This window comes from Puma concolor, chromosome E1 (genome assembly GCF_028749965.1).
Source record: "Puma concolor isolate L17-30 chromosome E1, mPumCon1.1.hap2, whole genome shotgun sequence".
NCBI lineage: Eukaryota > Metazoa > Chordata > Mammalia > Carnivora > Felidae > Puma > Puma concolor.
In genome coordinates this window covers 8,104,351-8,118,585 of record NC_141680.1, presented here as the reverse complement: position 1 = coordinate 8,118,585, position 14,235 = coordinate 8,104,351, and the positions used below count along the sequence as shown (strand labels likewise).

Below are 14,235 nucleotides of genomic sequence, written 5' to 3'. Positions count from 1 at the left end.
TGTTTGTTTGTTTGTTTGTTTTAATATAGGGTATTACAAAGGGTGGGAATAAACAGCCAGTTGAAGGGATACATAGGGCAAGATCCAGAAGTACCACAAGTGAAAGAATTCTAATCGCGTGTAGATGTGTTTACCCACCTGGCATTTCCAGATCCCGTACTTTCAGGATTTTGACGGAGTTTTTATTATGCGGGCACATCATGGATCATTAACTCAATCTCCAGCCCTTCTCCCCTTGCCCAGGGCTGGAAGATGGGGCCGACAGTTCGAAGCTTTTAATCCTGGCTTGGTCATTCTGGCACCCAGCCCCATCCCAAAGCCATCCCGGAACCCACCGAGCGTCCCCTCATTGGAACAGAAGACACCCTTATCACCCAGGGAATTACAAGGGTTTTCGGAGCTCTGTGCCAGGAACCAGGGGCAGAGACAAGTTTTTATATGTTATATTATTTCATAGGGCTCATCCTGACATTTCAAGGTCAAAATCAGCATTTCTGTTTTTCTTAAGTTTTTCGATTTTAGATCTGGATCTCCTCTATATCCAGCCTCTGTGTGTGTGTGTGTGCGCGTGCATGCGTGTGTGTTGGATATGCGTGATAATTTACAAAATGATCACTGTATACGTGGAAAGTTCTGGAGAGGAAGCAAGACAATGCTTTTATGGCAACAAGCCCACAGTGGTGTGGGGAAAATGCTGGGGGGCGGGGGGGGGGGGGTTGGTGAACACGGGAGGTCCAGATGACCTCACCACAAACAGCCAAGAGTGAAGAAGATTCTCTCTCTAGGTGACAGGCCCGGTCTGGATGAACGGGGCCCGCCTCCGGGACCGCAAGTGCCTGCCCATGGAGCTTCTAAGGAGGATCCTGTCACCCTAGTGGACCACACCTCTGACCTCCAGAGACACAGGTCAGTCTGTTGTCAGTCCGGTGCTTCAGATGCCGGCCACAGACCACGGGCCTCTCTCACTTCTGACCGATTGGCTGTCAATTGGTTCCCATGACCCCCTCCTCAGGTCTGATCATTTGGTAGAATGGCTCCCAGAACTCCGGGAAAGACAGTGCCAGGGTTTATTGGTTAATCATAAAGGATACAAATGAACGACCAAATGGAGGAGACCGCTGGGGAGAGGCACAGGGGCAGGTGCACCGAACTCCCTTGCCCTCTGTGAGCTCACCACCCCCTCCCACTGCCCCGGCAGCTCCAACTCGGAACTTCTCCAAACCTTGTAGTTCAGGGGTTTTTACAGAGATTTCGTTAAGCAGCCACGGTTAATTAAAACATTGGCTGTTGGTGACGAGCTCACTTTCCAGCCCCGCTCCCTTCCCTGTCATCATGCAGTTGACCCCTCTCCTACCAACCCCCATCCTGAAACTCTGGGGACACCAAGAGGCACCTTATCAGCACAGACACAGATAAGGTTGAAAAGGGCTCTTCATGAATACGTCGGAGGCTCCTTTCACTCCTATCTCTCGGGGTTTTAAAATACCCTATGCCAGGAACCAGGGACAAAGACCAAATATATATTTATTTATTTTTTTTTTTTAAGTTTATTTATTTATTTTAAGACGGGAGACAAGTGGGGAGGGGCAGAGAGAGAGGGAGAGAGAGAGAATCCCAAGCAAGCTCCATGCTGTCAGTACAGAGCCCGACGCGGGGCTTGAACTCACGAATTGTGAGATCATGACCTGAGCCGAACTCAAGAGTCAGATGCGTAACCCACTGAGCCATCCAGGCAACTCCCCCCAAATAAACATTTCTTATTATATCACAATATCACAGCTTCGCAGAAGACAGCAATGTGCTCATATCTATTATCCCTGCATTCAATTTCAAATCACATGACATAGTCTCTGGAGACCTCCACTGTGAGCTCAGGAATGAACAGGAATGGGAAAAGGTGAATAATGCCTTGCTATTATTATGAAAATAATTCTCATCTACCTTGAAAGGATCTCAGGTTCCCCCCGGGGTGGCCAGACCACACTCAGAACCCCCAGCCTAGAGAAAGGCACGGTAAAGACAACAGAACTGGAAATCCCGAGCGAAGGTTTTACGATCTTCTGGCCAGATCTTTATGGCATTGCACTTAGAAACTGATCCTCCAATGCACTGTTAAATATAAACTAATTTTGTAAAAGTTTGCAGACGTTAAAATGGTCCTAATTCATCTCTGGAACTCTAGCTTCTTCTATGTAATGGCTACCCAGCACCTGTGCTCAGATGTCTAAGAGACTTTTCCAGCCCAGCTTGTCCAGAACTGATCTCCTGATCTTCTGCCCGTAAATCTCTCCTCCTGTGGCATTTCCCATTTAGCTCCTCATTATAGCTGCTCAAGCACAAAACCCTGGAATTATATTTTTAAAGTTTATTTTTATTTATTTTGAGGGAGAGCCAGAGAGCAAGCAGGGGAGGGGCAGAGAGAGAGAGAGAGAGAGAGAGAGACAGAATCCCAAGCAGGCTTTGCACTGTCAGCCCGATGTGGTTTTGAACTCACGAACCGTGAGATCATGACCGGAGCCGAAATCAAGAGTTGGATGCTTAACCGACTGAGCCACCCAGGCGCCCCCAAACCCTAGAATTATTTTCGACTCCCCTCTTCCCTGGAATTACTTTGGCCTGAACCACCAGCCTCCCTCCCCGGGGTTCCTTCTACCTGTTCTCTCTGCTCTTACCCTCCTCACCCTAAACCCCTTCACTCTTAGGTTAACAACCGGAGTGATCCTTTGATACCTGAGACCACCTAATTTTCTGCTTAATATGATATGATTTTATGACTCCTTTCACTTAGAGTCAAAGCTGACTGTTTGAAACACCTTTAAGGTCTCACCTGGTCCCCCAGTGTTTCCCTTTATGACCCCAATCACTCTCTCCTGAAGCCACTCTGGCCACAGTGACTCCTGTCTGTTCCTTGAACACACCAGACCCAGTTCTGCCTCAGGACCTTTGCCCTGGCAGTTTCCCCTCCATCCCCGATATGTTCTAGCCCTCTCATTTTCAAGGTGTTGCTCAGGTGTGACCTTCTCACTGTGTTCTACCCTGCCTATTCGATTTAAAACTGCAAATCCCCCTTTCTGTGCTGGAATGTCTGTCTCCCCCTTACCATGCTCTACCGTTTCTTTTTCTCCTCCCCGCCCCCCCACACCACAGCATTTATACTCCTCTATTTATTGAGTTATTGTCTGTTGTTTATTTTCCGTCTTGCTCCATTAGAATGTCAATCCCACAGGTCAGAGATTCTTGTCAGTTTTCCTCCACTGGTGTATCCTAAGAAACCAGAATTGTGTCTGGCATTTAGGAGGCACCCAATAAATGTTTGCTAAATAAATGACAACATGGACATACAAATGCCTTTTAAAAAGTAGGATGCCTGGAATATCTGAGGTTGTGATTCCATGGAGACCAATCATCAGGAATTTTTTGAGAGTATTAATAAAACTTTTTCACTTCAAGTGCCAACAATTCAACCAACCCTACAGGAAGGAAGGAAGGAAGGAAGGAAGGAAGGAAGGAAGGAAGGAAGAAAGGAAGGAAGGAAGGAAGGAAAGAAAGAAAGAAGGAAGGGAAGAAGGAAGGAAGGAAGGGAGGAGGGAAGGAAAAAGAAAGGAAAGAAAAAAGAAAGAAAAAAGGAAGGAAGGAAGAAGGAAGAAAGGAAGGAAGGAAGAGGGAAGAAAGGAAGGAAGAAAAACGAAAGAAAGGAAGAAGAAAAAGGAAGGAGAAAGAAGAAAGAAAGGAAGGAAGGAAAAGAAAGAAAGAAAGAAAGAAAGAAAGAAAGAAAGAAAGAAAGAAAGAAAGAAAGAAAGAAAAGGGAGGAAAAGAAAGAAAAAAGAAAGAATTGTGTTCAGTTACGAGATAAGCTTCAGGCATGGCTGGATCCAGGGCTTCAAATAATGTTATCAGGATCCCTCTTTGCTCTGCTTCTCCTCTGTTTTACTCCCAGGCAGGCTCTCCCTTTATGGTGGTAAAGATATCACAGGCTTCTCTAAGCTTTTGTATTACCAGCTCCACCACACCCATGAGAAAGACAGTTGCATTTATTGGGTGTTCTTGTTCCCAGGCTCTCAAGGCACAGCAAGGGAGTGTGTATATTCATTTGTATCTATTTCAGTGTCTATCTCTATGGATTGGAAACGACGTGTCTACTCTCATCTCTCCAATTCCAGTCCGACAGCACGGGGTTTATTCTCGCCTTCTCCCTTTCCCTTCTCTGGCAGTTAGAAGGCAGACTCCCATTACCTTAATTTGTTTGCTCATTTGACCAATGCTTTTGTATGTGACCATTTGCCCCTTCCGCTGAGCGTCCCTGTGGATGCCCTCCTCACCCCGCTGGAGCTCTGACACCCCTTTGTGGCAGTTTTCTCCTTGCCTCGTTGGGGCTTGGAGTCCCCATGCCAAACTGCCCTACCAGCGGATGTTCTCCTCACCCTGCTGTGGCTGAGTCCCCTTCCCTGGCTGCCCTTCTACGGGGACACCCTCTTCCAGCTTTGACCCTGAGTCCCCACGCTGGCTGCTGGCTTACATATATGTCCTCCTCGTCCTGCTGGGTCCCTAACACCCACCATCAGGCTCAGAGCCCCCCCCCCCCCCCCCAGCCAGGCCGTCACTTTGCAGGGACACTCCTGTCACCCTTCTTGGACTCTGATACCTTGGGCCACCGTGTTTCCTTTTCCTTCCTGTAGAGATGCTGACTTTTATTCTGCCCCACCCAACGGCTTTATGGCTGAATTGTTTAAGGGAAGGAAGAGAGGGAACAGAAAGCAGAAGTGCCTCTATGTCAGTCACCCCAAGAGACTCAGGACTCCCGGGCCGTCACCGTTTGCGGGGGGGGCCTCAATGCCCACATGGCTTCCATGGTCAGACAACTTGCTGGCATCCCTCAGGCAGCCAAGGGCAGGGACCTCCTCTCTGCTTTCCCTGACGTGCCTCCCCCCTGGCACTTCTCACCATGGATGCACTTACCTGCACGCACTCAGAGCTGCGCCTGGCCCATGGAAGCATCGAGAAGTTATTTGTTAACGAAGGAGTCCTACGCGAGAGTCATCCCACGTGGACAGAGAAGTTAGGAGCCTACTACCCAAGGAGGGTGTCCTGGGGCCCTCGTGGGGCTCACGGAGGCCCCTGTGTCCTTCCTCGCGGGGTCCCCCTGGCAGGTGGTACCCCTCTGGTCTGTACAGTGCTGGTGACTTCTGGGAGCGGACAGACAAGGAAGTGTAGTTAGCATTCATTCATTGCTTATGTTGTACAAGCTGTCAAAACTAATGAAATTTTATGACAGACGGGCAACGACCAGCTTCCTGGTGTTATTTATCTTTCTCGCTCCTGGCTCGGAGCACCGGGTGATTTTTCATTTACATTTAAAAATGCCAAAATGACTAAGCTCAATTCGCCTCCTCAGAAAACCGGCAAATTGTATCAATGCACAAATGTAATTAATAATCATCAGGCATGAGAAATGAGGAACGGTTATGCAGGAAAGTCTATCTTTCCAGGCTCCTTCCTCTCCCCGCTACCTTTTCAGCCGGTTCCCAAACTCCAGGCACATACATCATGGGTCCCCCGCGCCCCCCACCCCCCACCGTCACTGTTCATATCTGATAGCGGGTGTTTGCAATGACAAACAAAAGGTTCTTGGGACTGGTCACATGAGTTCCCATGGCTCAACGGATTCATTTGTAGCAGCCTCACAGGGATGATGCAAATAGATGTAACACGTAGGGGAAGGAAAGATGAAAAAAAAAATCCAATGGAAGAGGGGAGCGAGGTGTCAGGAGACAGGTTAATTCTAGAGTGACGAGACTGTGAGACCGTGTTCGTGTAGCCGGGAGAAACCTGCAGACCCAGTCCGTCCTGACACCCCCATCGTATGTGCTCTGAACGGTTCTTTCGTGTGCATCACCTTGAACTCTCTCACCTGCTCATTCCGGCCACCTGTGATCTGCACTGTTCTCTTGCTCTCGGCCGTACCTGTGATTTGCCAGGCTCTTTCACCTCTGCAATTCCTGGCCCTCCCCCGAGTACTTCCGGGGGTCTTTGGAGGTAGATGGCTAGTTCTTTGCATCATCTGCATGATGATGATGATGCTGATGATGTCTTTTCTGCTGGCCCCATTGGGGTTCAGTTCTGACGAGCTGCATTTTTAAGGCCTCAAAGCAACGGCCCCGTGTCCTCAGGGGCCCTCCAGTACCAAAGACATTTTTCCTTCTGTGGAGTCAGGGCAGTAATTCCTCCACTTCCAGTGTTTTAACAGAGGCTTTAAAAAAACAAATTTTTTTTTTTTTTACATTTTTTTAATGTTTATTTTTGAAAGAGAAAGAGAGAGACAGAGCTCGAGCAGGGAAGGGGCAGAGAGAGAAGAGAAGAAGACGCAGAATCCGAAGCAGGCTCCAGGCTCCGAGCTGTCAGCACAGAGCCTGACTTGGGGCTCAAACCCACGAACTGTGAGATCGTGACCTGAGCCGACAACTGAGCCACCCAGGCGCCCCAACAGAGACCTTTAAATTGCTCTATGTGCCTTCCAGAAAAGCCTTCTCGATTTTTTTATTTTTTTATTTTTTTCAGTAAACAGGTCTTGGGCGAGGAGACAAAGCTGAAAGGCAGACATTATGGCCCACTTGAAACCCAAGCCCCGGCCACCATGACTAAGGCTTTGTGAGGGGGCCAAGCTTCTCTGCTCGCCTTTTCTCCCCCAGGATGGGCGATTTCCCAGAGGGCTCCTCCGGTGTCTGTGCACGTTGGCCCTGGGAAGGCCAGACGTGTCCAAACACGCTGGTGTCACAGCACCAGCTCAGGCTCCAAACGGCACTCTTGACTCAAAGGTGGCCTTACAGAGAGTCCGCTCTGTGCCTGGCACCGTGAGGCTTCCTGACAAGCCAGTCAGACCCAGTACTTGCCCTCAAGGACGTTGTCATACCAACAGGCATGTAGGAAACAACCAGATGGTGGGGGAGGTGACAGTAAGTGGAACAAGAGAGGTACAGATGATGAAGAACAGGCAATGCGGTAAAGAGGAGGGCTGTGTCCACAGAGTTGAAGTAGGAGGTTGGACTCGAAGTCAGCCGTGAGAGATGGGAGCGTGTACAGGAGGAGACTAGAAACGGTGCTCCAGGAAGAAGCTCGAAGCTCCTCCAGGGGCTGCAGGAACGAGCAAAAGGTGGATGGATGTTACTAGCAATACGCAGGGAAGGACGAGGGTTCAGATTGGCTAGGAAGGGGAAGTTTGGGGAGGTTCTGGTGAAAGCGGGGGGTGGGGGAGGTGGTCAGACTGGATACCAGAGATCCTTGACCAGCTGGCTGAGTCTGTGTCCTGTTGTATACGCAGCAACACCTACCAAATAGAGGTGACGTTTCAAACAGAGCCATGGAACGGCCGTGGAGAACAGGAGCGCCTTTCTGGATCAGGTAGACCTACCTGGATCAGTGAGCGTCAGGTGAACAGGAGAAACCAAGGCGGGCAGATTCGTGAGGGGGCCTCTGCAGTAACAGCACACGTGGGTATGGAGATTGGAGCCGGACAAGATGAAAATAAGGAGACAGGGGCTGGACACAGCATGTGGGGGAAGAGAGGAATCTAAGCAAAGTCGAGCACGAGCAGTTGGAAAGGGAGAGCAGCAGGGCTCCTGGGTGGCTCAGTCTAAAACCATCTGACTTCGGCTCAGGTCATGATCTCATCGTGGTTCATGGGTTCAGGCCCCGCGTCGGGCTCTGTGCTGACAGCTCGGAGCCTGGAGCCTGCGTCGGATTCTGTGTCTCCCTCTCTCTGCCCTCTCCTCTCTCTCTCTCTCTGTCTCTCTGTCTCTCTCTCCCAAAAATAAATAAACATTATTATTATTTTTTTTAATAAAGGAAAGAGAACAGCATGAGATCCAAGAGGCAGAGTGATTTTTTTTTTGGGGGGAGGGGGGGTTGGCGCAGGATTGTGATGGAATCATATCTCCAAAGCAGCTTTAAAAGGTGGGTGGGAGACGATGATTCCCAATTTGGAGGCAGGAAAATTGTGCCAGAGAGCAGTCAGTGGTATGTTCATGCTCAATTGCTGTAAGGCAGACCTGTCTCTTACACCCGGACTTTTGGCTTTAAAACGTTTGCTTTTTTTTGCCTTTGCATGCCTGCACAAGCAGCTGTATAGAGAGGGGTGGTAGAGAAAGGACTAGAATAAAAAAGATGAGTAGTAAAGATTTAAGCTTGGTGACAAAACAAAGCCCGTTGTAACGGTTCTTGGGAGAACCATCAGGCAAATGAACTCTCCTAATCCAATCGGGTAAGAAATTTCCTGGGCATATGGATCCATAATCCCATTTTAAATCCCCTAAAAGGAGAGTCTAATAAGAAATCGACTCCAACGGAAAACAAACTAGAGGTAATAATTGTGCTGAGACACTGGCCATTCCCTCCTTTCCCCCCACCCTGCCCAGGAACACAGGCCGTCCAACAAAAGCCATGAAATCCATAATAGAAATTGCCTCAGCCCGAAGCTTCTGGAAGGTCCATGTGTTCATAACAGACCTGTTGCTGTTGATTATCTCCAGCGATAACCAGCTGCTTACGAAAACATCCGTTTTCTGAGAATTTGGATCCTTTCATGGTCTGTTTCACACTTGGGGACGAAATGGCATTGCGTCGTACCTGTCTTCAGCTGGTGGGGAGGAGAGGTGGGAAATCAGGGTCTTGCCAATGTTCTATTTTTCTTTCCGTTTGTTGTTGCAACTGGACTCGTTAGACCAGGCAAGAGCTGCCAACATTTATAACTTGGGCTTTTCTAATTAAAGTTCTGCCGAAAAGCCTCCTCTTGTCTTCTGACTCCCTCGGCAGGAATGTGCGCTCATAACAGAGGCATCTGCCCCCTGGACTAACCTTTCTTGAAACCAGATAAACAAAGTAATACTAATAAAAATATCCATCTGTGCTTAAAGATAAATAGAGCATTAATATACCAAACTGAGATCTGGATTCTTTTGGAAGCCAGCTTTAATGATATCAGACATCTGTCCCAGCTTGCTTTCCGTTCCTTTTCCGTGTGCACACTCGTGTAAGAAAGCAGTGTGGAAGGAGTTTGTCAGGGGTACATGGAGCCACCCCCTGACCGACGCCCTTTTCCGAGGCCACCGCCCCAGCGGAGGGTGTGAGACAAAAGTCTAAGCCGATGGGGTCCCTTAACATTTGGCACGCTGCTTGGGTTTCATCCTGCATTTTAAACACTGTGGTCTTTCTTCATTTTTTGCTTTTAGATGCCTGCCTGAAAGCCAACTTAATCGTTCATAACGCTAAGCAGGATTGCCGTGTAGACCAGCTGTACAAACGTCACGGCAGCCATTCTCTTTCCGAAGTCAAGATGCGAGAGTACCCGGGAAGCATCTGGAGCCATCCGTTTGCAAGGAGAGAGCACCAGGTCAGGTCTGCAAAGAGGGAGGGTGAACGTTTCTTTTTAAGGAGAGTACGCGGAAGGTAGAAACCAGCGTGTCAGTGTTCCAAGTAACATGGTTAACCCTCAAGGAGCGTCGCAGGCAAGGTGCAGTGTTGGGAAAATGTTCTCCACTTGAGGGCAGACCCGTGGACCTTGGTTTCTTAGATTTGGCACTAACTCCAAAGAGATAGGGGTGAGTCAGTGGGACGAGGGCCAAGAGGGAAATGTACCAGGGGCGTTTAGCGTTGTTACGATGATAGGGTGGGATGTTGCTGGCCGGTTAGTGCCTGAAGACCAAGGATGCCCAAGTACAGCAATGTGAGGAACAGGCTTGCACAGCAAAGGCTGGCCAGTCCCAAACGCGGATGAGTTAGTATTGAGATGCGTTGACATTTTTAAGTAGTGAAAATGGGGGCGCCTGGGTGGCTCAGTCAGTTAAGCGTCTAACTCTTGGTTTCGGCTCAGATCGTGATCTCACCACTCATGGGATCGAGCCCCACGTTGGGCTCTGTGCTGACAGTGCAGAGCCTGCTTGGGATTTTCTCTCTCTCCCTCTGTGCCCCTTCCCTGCTCACACACACACTCTCTCTCTGTCTCAAAATACATACACTAAAAATAAATAAGTAAATAAATAATGAAAACTTTTTTTAAAGACAAAAATCTTACACAGAATCCACAACATATAAAACATAGTGAAGAAGGGCTATTTTTCCTGAAGGAGAGGAAGTCCCTGAAACACTTCTAGGGAACACAGCTTAAGAACCACTATTCTAGGGGCACCTGGATGGCTCAGTCGGTTGAACACCCAACTCTTGATTTCAGCTCAGCTCATGATCTCAGGGTCATGGGATCAAGCCCCATGTGGGGCTCCGTGCTAAGGGTGGAGACTGCTTAAGAGTCTCTCTCTCTCTCTCTCTTTTTGCCCTTCTCCCCTGCTCATGCTCTCTCTCTCTCTCTCTCAAATAAAATGGAAAAAAAATCCACTATTCTAGGTGCTACTCAATGGCCATAGAGTTCTAACAACCTGTCTGGTTGTGCAATGTGCTATAAGAATTGACTGATTTAAAAAAAAAACCACATTTTTGAAAAACTGTAATTGTGTTCCTCTCAACATTTTACATGAGAGTTTTTAAACATACAGAAAAATGGAAAGAATTGTAGGTGCCCCAGGTACCGGCCACTTAGATCCCACGGTTGCCAACGGTTTGCCCTTTTTGTCTCCTCCCAGATCCTTCCGTTTACGTTGATTCATCTTATTTTGAAAGTCCTTTCAAAGTGAGTTGCAGACATCAGTACATCTCATCTCTAATTTCTCAACCTGCATTTAACGAGAGCAAGAAGTCAAACTGACGTGCAGAGAAGGGAATAGATCTAGGGTAAGGTTTGGTGAGCTGTAAAAATATAATTCTATGGCTCAGACCCTTATCAAGATATAACACCTCCGAAAGATACGACCTCTGAAAGTTTCCTCATGGCCCTCCCCAGCTAGCGCCCTGCCCCCCCCACCCCCCTGGATCCTGACAGCTGCTCAAACAATCTGTCCGTGGAGTTCATTCCGTCAGACGAGCTGACAGTTTGCTGGAAAGAATCATTATGGCTGGTGTCTGAACGGACGGGGCAGGGGTAGTCAGGAGGCTTGTGGCCCATCAGGAACACCGCTCTCTTCTACAGCCCGCAAGCCCGAAGGCTGGGCTGGATCCTTCGCTCCCCTCGATTTTTTTTTTTTAATTGTGCTAAAAGATACGTAACATAAAACGTCAGTTTTATGTGTGCACTTTGGCGACGTTAAGCACATTCACATAGTGGGGTGACCATCGCTCCTGTCCATCCCCAGGAATGTTTTCATCACCCCAAGCTGAAGCTCCGTCCCCCTTAAATGCTAACTCCGCACTCCACATCCCCCCAGCCCCTGGGTGCCTCCTTGCTACTTTCTGGCTCTATCAATCTACCTACTGTCTACGCCTCGCATCCATGGAATCACGCATCATTTGTGCTTTTATGACTGGCTTATTTCACTCAGCGCAATGTCCTCAGGGCTCTTCCGTGTTGGCACCTATGGCAGAATTTCCTTCCTTTTTAAGGCTGAGGAATATTCCATTGCATGCATACAGAGTATTGTGTGTCTCCGTTTTTCCGGTGATGGATGCTTGGGTCGTTTCCACCTTTCGCTGCCGTGAAGGATGCAGCCGTGGGCACAGCTGTCACACACATCTGTTCCCGTCCTTACTTGCGTTTCTTCTCTGCCTTCTCCGAAAATTCTTCAGCCACACCTGCGGTCATGAGGGTCCGCACCAAAAATGCGCTCAGATGCGTCCCTCCTTCCTTCCCGAGCTGCCTTACCCTGTGCCCGGAGGCCCTCCTCCTCCCTCACCTGGACCACTCCCCTCGCTTCCTCCCCGCAGTTCTCCACGGCCTCTCTTGGCCAGTCCTCCACCTGACATTTTCTTTTTATCTTTGAGAGAGAGAAAGAATGGAGGAGGAGGGGCAGAAGGAGAGAGAGAGGGAGAGAGAGACTCTCACACAGGCTCCACGCTGTCAGCGTGGACCCCGACGCGGGGCTCGATGCCACGACCCTGGGATCGCGACCTGGGCCAAAATCAAGAGTCGCGCACTCAACCGACTGAGCTGCCCAGGCACTTCCTCTACCAACATTTTCTTAACCTTATACTGCAGCCAGAGAGCTTTCAAAGGCAGTTCTGGTCATACCCCCTCCCTGTTCGAACTCTCCAGTGGCTCCTGATGACACGGAGGAGAAAACCCCAGCACAGTCAGTCCTGCCCGTCTGGCCCTGCTCACACTTTCCCTCCCATACTCTGTGCCGAAGTGACTTTTGCTCGCCTAAGCACGCTCGGTTCCACTCGCCTCTCCCCTTTTGCACAACACGTACTTGCCTGAGCCATTCTCCCTGCTCCTGGGATGTCCTAACCTCTTGTTCTTTAGGACTTAATGTAGATACTGCTGCTTCTGAGAAGCCTTCTCTGTGCCCACCCAAGACGGAGGTGTACCCATGGCTTCCTCCCTTAGCGGCCCCGAGGGATGTTGGTCTGTCTCCTGAGACATGTTTGGCACATACGTCTTAGGTTGTACTATCCTCAGTGTAAACACAGGTCGCATCCACATGGGGTCGGACCGCGAGGTTGAGCCTGGTCAGTCATTTTGGAAAAACCTGACCTCCAAAACCTTGGAAAAGCCTGTGCTATAGTTCCAGCGAGGTACTGATAAGCCAGTTTTTGAGAAAAAGTTAAAAAAAAAAAAAAAGCCCAGAGTTGTGGTATTTGTTGATTATTATGGTGTTGATTCTCTGCTCGTGGCCAATTTCAAGCCGCTGTTATAAGGTTACTGGGCACAGACTTGGGAAGTCAGTCATGCTGACCACACCCCAGTGGTTTCCTCCCAAGACCTTTAAATTCCGCCAGATTGAACAAATCAGTTGTTTCTAGAAGATTCCTTCAATTCTGTATACCTGTTGTCGACTTCCAGATAATGTTCTACAAACTCCTTCAGATTTTTTTTCTATTAAAAAAATCACCCCCTAAATACTCTGAAGGGCTAAAGAATGTGTTACAAAGATGTGTGCAGCATTCAGTGCGAGATAAGAACAAAGCCAGCATGTATTAAGTGCTTACTGTGTACCAAGTACTGGGTAGTGACCTTTCCCCGTGTTTTTCCTGTTAATTCTCATAATCCTGTGAGGGCGGTATTACAATATTCCCATTGTACAGAGGTGGAAACCGAGTCCCAGAGCCATGAATGGAACTCACGCCCATCTGATCTGCAAATCCAAGCTATGGCAAATCGCCTCCAGGGAAGAGGGAGGGACTAGAAGTGAAAGCAAAGGGAAGGAAAGTTAGCTGCTCAGACAATAATCCATCAAAATACCGTCACCCTCATTTCTTGGCTTCCCTGTTGCTCCTTAAGCTTCATTCATAACAAATTACGTGCTGTCCCCCTTTCCTTCTTCTTGCGTCTGTTTCTCCTGTCACCTGGCTAAGGATTTCTCGAACTCCGGGGTCTGTGTCCCCAAGGCAAGGGTAGTCCTCACCACCATGGGCCTGGCCTGTGCGGCTCTGACCTTCCTGAACTGCGTTCTCCTCTCCTCAGCCGTATCCTGACGCCTAGCATAGTGCCTGACACGTACACATTGAGTGGATGAATGCAGCCGTGTATTTTTGGCTGCCAGGCAACTTGATTTTGAACTGGGGGGAGATTTCGCTCAAGGGAGAAAAGGTGGGACACCGGAATGAATGTCGACATCAACAACAACACAGTATGGTTGGGAGAAGGTGCAGGCTTGGGGCTGGGGCCCAGGCCTGGTTTTTGCATTTATTTCGTGTGTGACCATGTATGTTACTTCACTTTTCCAGTGTCCTCATCTAGAAAGAGGCATCTCGTGCCTCTCTTTCATAGATATTTACGGGTGTCCGTTGCTCTCCAGCTGTTGGGGAAATGGCAGTGAACCAAACATAGGCCTTGCCCTTTGGCACTTACATGGCAGACAGAATCCAATACTGATGTGAGTAATAATGGGTCAGGCACGGATGGGGCCTAGGAGGAGAAAGAGAGCAAGGTAACAGGGTGGGGAGTGATTGGAGGTGCTTTGTGAGCGGTGTGGTCAGGTGCGCCATTTTGGACGGATGATGTTCAATGTTCAGAGGCTGAGGGAAGTGAGGGGAAACCCATGTGGGTTTTCTTGTTCTTTCTTTTCTGTAAATTGTGTTAAAATATACGTAATTGGGGCGCCTGGGTGGCGCAGTCGGTTAAGCGTCCAACTTCAGCCAGGTCACGATCTCGCGGTCCGGGAGTTCGAGCCCCGCGTCGGGCTCTGGGCTGATGGCTCA

General features: G+C 49.0%; 1 long non-coding RNA gene across 12 annotated transcripts in view; it reads left to right on the top strand.

Moving 5' to 3' along the window:
- LOC147574048 (uncharacterized) overlaps positions 1 to 14,235 on the top strand; it is a 231,665-nt gene that overhangs the window by 51,133 nt on the left and 166,297 nt on the right. For all 12 annotated transcript variants that reach the window (XR_015243861.1, XR_015243867.1, XR_015243866.1 and 9 more), the window contains 2 exons: positions 786 to 906; positions 9,222 to 9,382. This is a non-coding gene — a long non-coding RNA (uncharacterized LOC147574048). The remainder of the gene's footprint in view (positions 1 to 785; positions 907 to 9,221; positions 9,383 to 14,235) is intronic.